The sequence below is a fragment of the Penaeus chinensis genome, chromosome 19, assembly GCF_019202785.1.
Source record: "Penaeus chinensis breed Huanghai No. 1 chromosome 19, ASM1920278v2, whole genome shotgun sequence".
In the NCBI taxonomy this organism is placed as follows: domain Eukaryota; kingdom Metazoa; phylum Arthropoda; class Malacostraca; order Decapoda; family Penaeidae; genus Penaeus; species Penaeus chinensis.
In genome coordinates, this window is record NC_061837.1 from 8,670,380 (window position 1) to 8,680,379 (window position 10,000).

The 10,000-nt window shown below is 30.1% G+C and overlaps 2 protein-coding genes and 1 long non-coding RNA gene across 4 annotated transcripts in view; 1 reads left to right on the top strand and 2 right to left on the bottom strand.

The window, feature by feature from the left end:
• LOC125035374 (protein arginine N-methyltransferase 1-like) overlaps positions 1 to 1,268 on the bottom strand; it is a 21,089-nt gene extending 19,821 nt beyond the window's left edge. Inside the window, exons 1-2 of one of the 2 annotated variants that reach the window (XM_047627732.1) lie at positions 662 to 1,268; positions 95 to 228 (exon numbers count right to left, since the gene is read on the bottom strand). The gene's annotated coding sequence lies outside the window, so the exon portion shown is untranslated. The remainder of the gene's footprint in view (positions 1 to 94; positions 229 to 661) is intronic. The other variant, XM_047627731.1, reaches the window with a different exon arrangement.
• Positions 1,269 to 4,319: 3,051 nt separating this feature from the next.
• On the bottom strand, positions 4,320 to 8,301 carry LOC125035159. The gene is made up of 3 exons (XR_007115742.1): positions 8,083 to 8,301; positions 5,513 to 5,566; positions 4,320 to 5,110 (listed from the first exon to the last, which is right to left on the bottom strand). It is a non-coding gene; the product is annotated as an uncharacterized LOC125035159 (long non-coding RNA).
• Positions 8,302 to 9,395: 1,094 nt separating this feature from the next.
• Positions 9,396 to 10,000, top strand: part of LOC125034899 — a 23,397-nt gene continuing 22,792 nt past the window's right edge. The window contains exon 1 of the mRNA XM_047626947.1: positions 9,396 to 10,000. This exon is cut by the window's right edge and continues 18 nt beyond it. The gene's annotated coding sequence lies outside the window, so the exon portion shown is untranslated.

A 10,000-nucleotide genomic window follows, 5' to 3' on the forward strand; every position in this document is an offset into this window, starting at 1 on the left:
AGATGTTCTTGGCTTTACCAAAGCACACACTGGCAAAGAGAATATGGAACAGATTGGGAAGTTTGCAAACTGCATTAGTCATTATTTATCTTACTGTCTTTACTTAAATGAAATGCACCAATTTTGTGGCTGATATAATTTTTTGTGTGTGGCTGGCATCTTGCAGCTAGCCTTTGTATTTGCATTTGTGCGGCATCCTCCTGTTTCACGCAGTACAAACTTTCCAATCTGGAATATGGACATGTCTGACAGCTCTCTCTCTCTAAATTGTGGCTCATGGAATTTTGATGTAATCATCTATATACAAGATTAAAATGGGACAGATCTTCAAAAAAAAAAAAAAACACACACCAGTCTTGATCACATATAATTCAATATTCTTAACATTTTTATCACATTTACCCTCGAGTTACTTAGGTATATTTCATCCCTTGCAAGTTATGAGCCAACCCCAATGGTACCTGTTCACTTACATGGACCAAAGACTACTGTCAATAAATGGTGCACTTTATATGTAAGCCATTGATACCAGTGACCAATTCTATCATCAACAATAAATATTAAACAATATTATACATTTCCTTTTCAATACACGCCAGGAATAAACAATATCAACGTGGAAAGCTTATTGGTAAAACTGCAATTCAGAATTCATACACACTTGATCCGTATATCCAATAATTGTTAAATATTCTTCTTCTTTCTTCTCTTATAGGGCTTTAGACTTTTTATGTCTATATTTCCTGGATCTTGTTAAAATCTTTGTGCTGTCTTCGGCGTGTTCAAGTTGAACCCTCACGTGTGTTTTGGTAGTGGAATACGAACTTAATTTGAGTATGATTTTCATTATCATAACAATATATACATTTTTTTTTCATTATCATAACAATACTTTTTGCAGGTACTGTTATTACTAAATCGAATAATTCTTAAATCTTTATGCTGTGTTTGAACCCTCACGTGTTTTAGGTGTGGAACACGTACCTAATTTAAGTATTAATTTCATTATCATAACAATATTTATTGTAGCTACTGTTATTATTATTACAGCTATATCACCATAACTGTTATTGTCAGGAAAATTATATATTTAATATTGTCATTAATAACAACTAGTCTTTGATGATTATCATTATCGTAATTACCTTTCAACGCTTGTTGCCAGGATTGTTGTACTTTATGTTATTAAAATTTAATGATTCATATTACAATTATCATCACCATTGTCAGTGCTGCCATTACTGTTAAATACTTCAATATCATTCTTTTTCTATAGAAGCTTATTGTTACTTTCATCACTGTTACTACATTATTATTGATGGTGATAATATTGATGGTAACAATAATAACTATAATATTCTCAGCAGCAGCAGCAGCAGCAGCAGCAATAATGTTGATAATAATGATTATGATAAAAATCATAGTAACAACAACAGCAACAACAACAATAATAATAATTATAATGATAATAACAATAATAATGATAATAATAAAAATGATGATGATTATTATTATTATAATAATAATAACAACAGCAACAACAACAACAATAATAATAATAACAATAATAATGATAATAATAATAATAATTATTATTATTATTATTATTATCATTATTATTATTATTATAATAATAATAACAGCAATAACAGACTAAATAAGGGTGATGGTAATAATAAAAAATAATAACAATAACAATAATAATAATAATAATATATAATATTATTAATAATAATATATAATATTACTACTACTACTACTACTACTACTACTAGTAACAGTAATAATAATAATGATAATGATAATATTAATAATAATAATTATAACAATAACAATAATGATAGAAAGGATAATAATAATATAGAATTAAAAATAATAATAGTAATAAAAAAATCCATGATTATAACAATAATAATGATTATGATGATGATGATAATAAAAATTATAAAAAAATAATATTAATAACAATAATAAACATAATAATAATAATAACAATAATAGTAATGATAATCATAGTAAAATTATAATAACAACAGTAATGATAATAATAATGATAGTAATATCCCTAAAAATAACAACAATAATGATAATAATAATGATAATGAAAATAATGATAATTATCAAAATAATAATACAATCATGCTAGTCTCCTTACTGTCACTGGTCATTTCATTATCATCTGTTTATGGAAAAATCTATAATAATGATAATAATCACAATTAAAATATTCTTCATTATTTCTATGATAATTAAAATAACAAAATAATATTGATAATAAATATGAATATCACTGTCAGCGTCATAAATATCATCATTATTACTACTAAAGTTATTATCATTATTGTCACTATTACTAATATTATTACTGTCATTATCACTACTACTATTATTATTATTATCATTAATACTACTACTATTATTATTATCATCATTATTAATACTACTAATAGAAGTAATAAAATTAACATCATTATCATTATGAACATAATAATAATTATAATTATAATCATTACTTCCCTTACTATCATTATAATTATAATTATTGTCATTCTTAATCTTTGTTATCATTATTATTACTTTTATCTTTATTATTGCTATTACTGTTGTTACTGCTAATAATATTATTATAGTTGTTATCAATAATATTATTATCATTATCATTATTGTTATTATCACTGAAACTATCATTATCATTATTATGATCATCATCATCACCATTAGCATTATAATTATTACTATTATTAATATCAGCATCACCAAGACTATAATTACCATTATTATTATTATATCTGGATTACTAAAATTATCATTATCACTGGTAATGATTATCATTATAACAGGCCATTCAGTTTCATTTGTTACTTTTTTTATCACTATTACTGGTGTTATTTCTTGTTATTTTCATGGAATAATGTGAGGTGGAATAATTTGAAGTGAACATGATTATAATAACAAATATAACAAAATTAACAATAGTAATATTAGTAACAATTGTCACATTACTATTAACCATATAATTATCATCAGCTCAATGGCATGAAGATCTTTACCACCATTAATGCTTTGATAATTATCAATGAACAATACCAGTTGGTTCTTATTGGAGCTTCTTTTTATTGGTGTTATCATTTGAGTTATTAATGAGATTACTGCAATAGTCATATTTATCAGTAATATTTTCACTACAACTCATATCATATCTACCCTCGTTACCTTTGTCTTTGGTTTACTTTTGTTTATTACCATAATTAGCATTCTCATCAACACATATATATTGTATGTTATATCCATTCATATCTTTATGTTGATGTCATGAGTAGATGTACAAATACTGTTTCTGTTTTTCTGCCTATACCATTTTCTTCTATACGAAAGTCTCTTATGTGTATTTGGTATATTATTTCATGAAACCCCTATGTTTGTTGTTCAAACTGTCTCCAAGTAATTAATATTGTCTAAGTACTTCACCAAATCCAATTTATTAATCAACTGTGGTAATTTTTAACAAACCACATTTAACTTATGTATTTAGGGTATTTTTTGTAAACTTACCGATATTACTCCTAGATTGAGGAACCTCTGGCCAGACTGATAATTGTCTCCACCTCACAGATACAGGAGATCAATCAAGAGAATAAGTAATGAAAGGATGTCTAAGGTTCACTTGTGTATATCATTCCACTGTCTGTTTCATATGATCAATAGTTTCTTAAAATTGATATGCCTTTCAGTAGGAGTATGATAATACTACTAATGATGTAATCAGACCTTGTGTCCTTTTAGTGTTAATTTTTTTTATTACAAGTGTACTGATAACAATTTCATCAAGTTAACCCAAAACCAACGGGCATGGTATGTACTTACATGCCATTCCCACTGTGAGTTAACTTATAAATTGTTGTTACACATAGATGGCTCCATTTGTACTAAGTTACCAAAGAGCCAAGTACTACCTGTCTCATCTGTTTACCCTTTTCCCAGATTTTCAAAAAATATTTTGTCATCTTATATTGCTGTTACTAATGTCAATAACAGTATAGTAATTATAATGACTACAATAAAAATAACAATATTGACATCAGGGAAAAATAAAAAATCCCAGATTCAAGGAAAGGTGAAATCAGGTAGGGCACAAGGTCTACTAACTGACTCCTTTGTGGCTAAGCACATGCAGAGCCATCTTGTGCTGAGACATTTCACAAGAAAATCTAAAATAGGCACAGCATTTTCCCAGCTACATTGGATTAAAGGAAGTTCTGGGTGAAGGTCGTAAGTTTCTAGGAATAGAGGATGTTATTAGATTTAAAAATACTAGAACAAAAGAATTCGAAGAAATGCCTTCAAGACATTTATTTTGATATCCATGTCTAAGCTTTGAACAAAATTCTTTGGCAATTTGGGGAACACCATATATCTTATTTCATACACAAAATCATTAACAAAATACATATGATATGATTACCCAATCTCATTTTAGGTTCTGATTTTGAACAAAACTTGCTATTATTTCAGAACAATAATTAAAATTTCCCTGCTGATTTTACAATACCTATAACTTGAGAGGCATCAATTTAAAAATACTCTGAAGACTACTGACATATACTCAGCTTCAAACATATCCATATGTAACAATATGAAGGAATACAGATATACATATCTAAAAGCATATAAGCAATGAAATGAATTATAACTCACTACATTTATTCTCAGCATACACCAAGTTTTAAAACAGTTAGTACAAATATGTATGAAATAATTAAAGAATTTCAAAATTAGCCTGAAATTTGATGTCAACACACTAATTTACTTGTACACTAGTTACAAAATTGTTCTCCCACTCCAATTGACAAAAGAAAAAGAAAAAGAGAGAGAGAGAAAGCAAGGAATACACTTATAAATAAAAATGCTTCTTGAATATCATGAACATACACAAGATTTGCTAGTGAATGTATTATCTACATGAGGTTTGATTTAAAGAAGAAAAAAAATTATCCTATGTTTTCTTTTTCATTTCTGAAAGCTTTTCCTTTTGCTTTTCCAAGTGGCTGAGAGCTTCAGCCTTATTGCAGAGGAAATACAGATTACTGTTGGGCTGATTTAGGTACAGCTTCTGAAAAACGAGAAAGAAGAATGAATGACCAGTGAAAAAAAAAAAAAATCTGATTTCACTAAAGGCATATCCATCTTCACTTGCACATTATCCTAATCCTGAAGAAGACAATTAAAAATTATGCATGGAATTTAATTGTTATAACTGAATATAAATCTACACAAATATCATAAATCTGATAAAAAGATGCAAATGTGAAACTGCCTTACTGTAATCACAAATATACATCAGGAAATGTATCCAATAAATGTTTGTTATACAAGAAAGCAAATGTGTTATATGAGTAATATTCTAATGCAACAACTATAAAACTTATAGCATTTATATCTGCATCATAAAATATCATTAAAGAACAATATTGTTCAGTTCAATATCAAGTACAACAATTAATCCAATACTTACTCGGTTATCTTGCAAATGTTGAAGCTCATAATCCAAAACTTGGAGTTCTTTGGTCTGTTGCACAAAAATACCCACATGTTAATATCAAATTCCAATTTTCCCACATAAAAAAAGAAATAAAATATATATATTTTTTTCCTCCTTTCCTTTTCTTTTTTCTTAACATTTGATCTTACAAAATTATGTATCAGCCTAAACAGAATGATATCTACTTCCTTAAATATCAAACATATATATTTTATTATATTCAGATAATTTATGTATGTGTCAGTAAATGTATGTATGCATGTAAACAATTACAGCTAAATTACTGTATATCAAATGAAAAATTATGAATGATTTTCAAAATCTGCTAGCATCAACCTTGTTCAATGTTCTGAACTCATAATTCTAAAAGAGTACATTTATGTATTTAAGTACATTCTAACTTGACATACTGTTATAGTATGAGAAATTAACTATTCACCTTATTTTTCCTCAATTTCAAACCATCCCTGATAATCAGCCTTCTTCTAATTGAGCATCTATACAAAATCAAAATCAAACAGTTATATACTAATGAATCCTTGACCTACAGTAGCCTGAAAATCTTATAAGAATACCAATATTGTTAGATAAGGAATAAATAATGAAGGGGTGCCTATCCTTCAAAGCCACATCAAACATTTGCTGCAGTCTCTGTGCTTCACATGCAGGCAGAGACCAACATTCTCCAATATGCTTAGTCTAGGAAGAATAAACTTAGACTGGTTCTCTATTATGTGAAAAATTTCAAGGACATCTATAAGTTCTATTCTGAAGGGATCTACATGGTGGTAACTGAAAGTCTTTTGTCAAAATAACTGACTGAGCCACTAAGAATAGCATATTAACTAGTTGATAGTATTATTAGCCTTTGAATGCATATAGTATTTTAGGTAGCTGTGTCCGTTTGGCAGTCATTTAAGAGGTAGCATTGTTTGTGAATAGTGTCATAAAGCTATATTAAGTCACTGAAATATAATTTTTCCATCTATTTGTCTTAAATACCATTAACATTAGAATACCAATGGCTCATTTTGCTTTGTGAAAACAAATATCTTTACAATTTTTTTTTTTTTTCACATATATAACAACAAATTAAATTTGTAAATCATATTTATCAGCATAGCCTAGACAGACCTTAAATATGGGAATCCTATAAGAATAAATATCTTTCAGTCTTGGTAGTTGCTAAGAATACCTATTACTGGTATCGATACATTCTTCCAACCTTCTATTAACCACATAAATAGGACATTTCCCGCAGAACCCCCAAACCCCCGCATACTTGGCCCCAGTAGCAGTAGTGAGCATGAAAGTTATTAGGGAAATTGTGGAGTAAAATATGAATAATCAACAAAAAATATGTCTCTTCAATAATAATATATATAGAATAACTCACTGCCATCCCTCAATTCCCCCAATATGACGGATCAACCCCATGCACTTGACTACATACTGACAAAATCAGTATTCTTTACAGTATGGATGCACTAAGATAGGGCAAATTGACAATTATATTTTAGTTGAAGTCTAAAAGCTGCAGTCAGTGATACAAAAAGTAATCTACAGATACGAATGGGGTATCTGTTACCGAGAGCGACGCACCCTCCAGAGGTGAAGTCCTAAAACCAGGCTATCATGCGAACCCAAAATCCAAATCAAACCTTTCCTACCTTCTATTTATTCCCTAGACAGGAAAGCCCCTCTGCACATCCTTTTATTAGCACTTCATGCCAACTTATAAAAAAATGAACATGTGAGGGTGTTGTGGACTTAGTCTGTGAGTGGTTAGATGCAGCAGATACTTTTGTCATTTTGCAGTAAGTATGAGGCTGTTGCAGATACTGGTGTTGTTTATTATTCTATTTTCTATGCTCTATATGATGGTAGTATCCATTTCCCTCTATCCCTGCGCGTTGCTGTTCATAACTTTGACCACAAATGGGAACGCCCAAAATTGAAGGGAAAAGATCATGGAAAGCGCCACTCATAGAGTAAATAAACTCAGCTCCCCTGATTTTCAGCTTTTGCTGTGCCTATCATGGTGAAACTAGATTATAGGACAAATTTTGAGACGAGATGTTGATGACTTTGTCTCTTGCAAACGCATCGGTGCTGTAATGAATTACCCTCGGTATATTACTGACAATTTAATTTCCTTGATTCCATGCCCACCCCTGCATCGGGGCTAAGATTGTGGGTATGGGGGGGGGGGGGGGGGGGTTGTAGCATAATTTCTATATATATGGACAGTAGAGAATGAGAGGAATCCATCCATACCACTATGGTCTAGTATCCACCTCGGCTCTTCTTGTTCTCTCTTTATTTTCTTTAAATACGTATCATTTGCCAATCTCAAAACAAACTTTGAAAGTGGATGAGTAAATAATGATTTGAAATTCTAGAGCACCACCAGACTAGGAATACCATAATTGTAAAATTAAATGGCTTAAAAATCTCTAGCCTTTCGAAGATCAACCTTAGACTAGACTATGTTTTCTGGCTTTATCATATCACATTATATATATATTTGTAATTCAACTTACGTGTTGGCTTTCTGTAGATGCAGCGATGTCCATGGTTCGTGCTTACTTACAAGGATCAATTAATAATTCAGGGAAAAGTAAACGACGAAATGTTTATTACTGACGGACAGCGTTTAACTTCCGTAGACTTTTGTTGTCTCGAGCGCTACCTTTGGTATTGGCTTTAGCTCCATATCGTAACTTTTTTGTGCAGAGCAATGCTAGTTTTTCCTCTACGTGGCTGATATTTGAATAAAATTTCTATGTAACAGAACCCCCCCCTCCCACACGCATATATATATATGCATGGATATATACATACATACATATAAATAGATAAATCAGTAAATAAATGAATGAATAAATAAACAAATAATAAATATGTGTGTGTGTGTGTGTGTGTGTGTGTGTGTGTGTGTGTGTGTGTGTGTGTGGTGTACAGTTTGGGTGTGGGTGCGTGTGTATGTATATATATATATATATATATATATATACACACACACACACACATGTATATGTATACATATATGTATATATACATATATGTATGTATACATGCATACATATATACATATATATGTATGCATACATACATATATGTGTATATATATAAACATATACACACACAAACACACACACACATATATATATATATATATATATAAATATGTATACATACATATATATATATATATATATATATATATATATATATATAGACATATATTGTGTGTGTGTGTGTGTGCATACACCTGCATATACAATATACATACATATATATATATATATATATATATATATATATATATATATATATATATATTACATAAGAAACGTTATGTACTCAGATCTTTGAGTGCAGTTAGTTTACCTTTTAGGGTAAAAACAGTTCTGACATATATCTTATTATAATGCAATTTCCATGCTATACAACCAAACTTGCACCGTGCACATTCAAGCGGCCTTCCCCAACACACACTTACACATCAGCTGTGAGAGATGCCAGTGAGTGATTTTTAATTATTTCATTCCTGGAGCTCTATATCTGCCTTTGTGAATTTATTTTAGCTTCATTAAATATGTATTAACTCACTGATTTTGACTTCTGTATTCTGATTATCCCCCAAAGTAAAACATACTTTATCCATAAAATGGTACAAAGAATTCATACGCTTTAATAGAAGCTTGTGGCAGTTTCTCCGGCGAATCGAGCGACTATAGACAGAGGAAGAGAGAGAAGTGGAAAACGTCACACCAAGAATTTGCTTATAGTAACTTTTCTACCAACTTGCTGCATGATTCCGTGGCTCAAAGCGGTAAGTAGATAAGGGGTTTCCCTGTAGTAATGCAGAATTTGTAAATGCATGTGCCTTTTACATATGCTTGTACCCAAATCCAAGAGAGGACGTAGCAGTTTTGATATCAGGCATGGACAGTCGATAATATGTACATGAACGATAACGGTTGTTACATCATAGGAGACGAAACAACGCACGTTATATGAATATGCATATGTGGCTATCACAAGTAAATGCAGTTAACACCGAGAAGACACCATTTTCATTGGCAATTTGTCTCGACACCGGAGGGACTTTGTTACGTGTAAAATTGACAGTTGGAGCATGACAGGTGTGCCAGACATTTTTATGGCTGATATACACAAATATAGTAGTACGGGTCCGGCAAACCAGACAGTGATCCATTTCTGTAAATATATATTCATATATACATATATGTATCCTTTCTGCATAGTAGATAACACGAAAACCAAAACATTTCCAGTATAAGAAACAAGTACGGTCTTTGAAGTATTCTTACAAGAGCGAGAATTGTGCAGTGTTTGCTCAGAATGAAAATAACAAAGATATTTGATTTGCGTATCGAACAAACCGGATTAAAGTGTGATTCGAATCGTGTAATTCAAGAGTGAGTCTGGTTC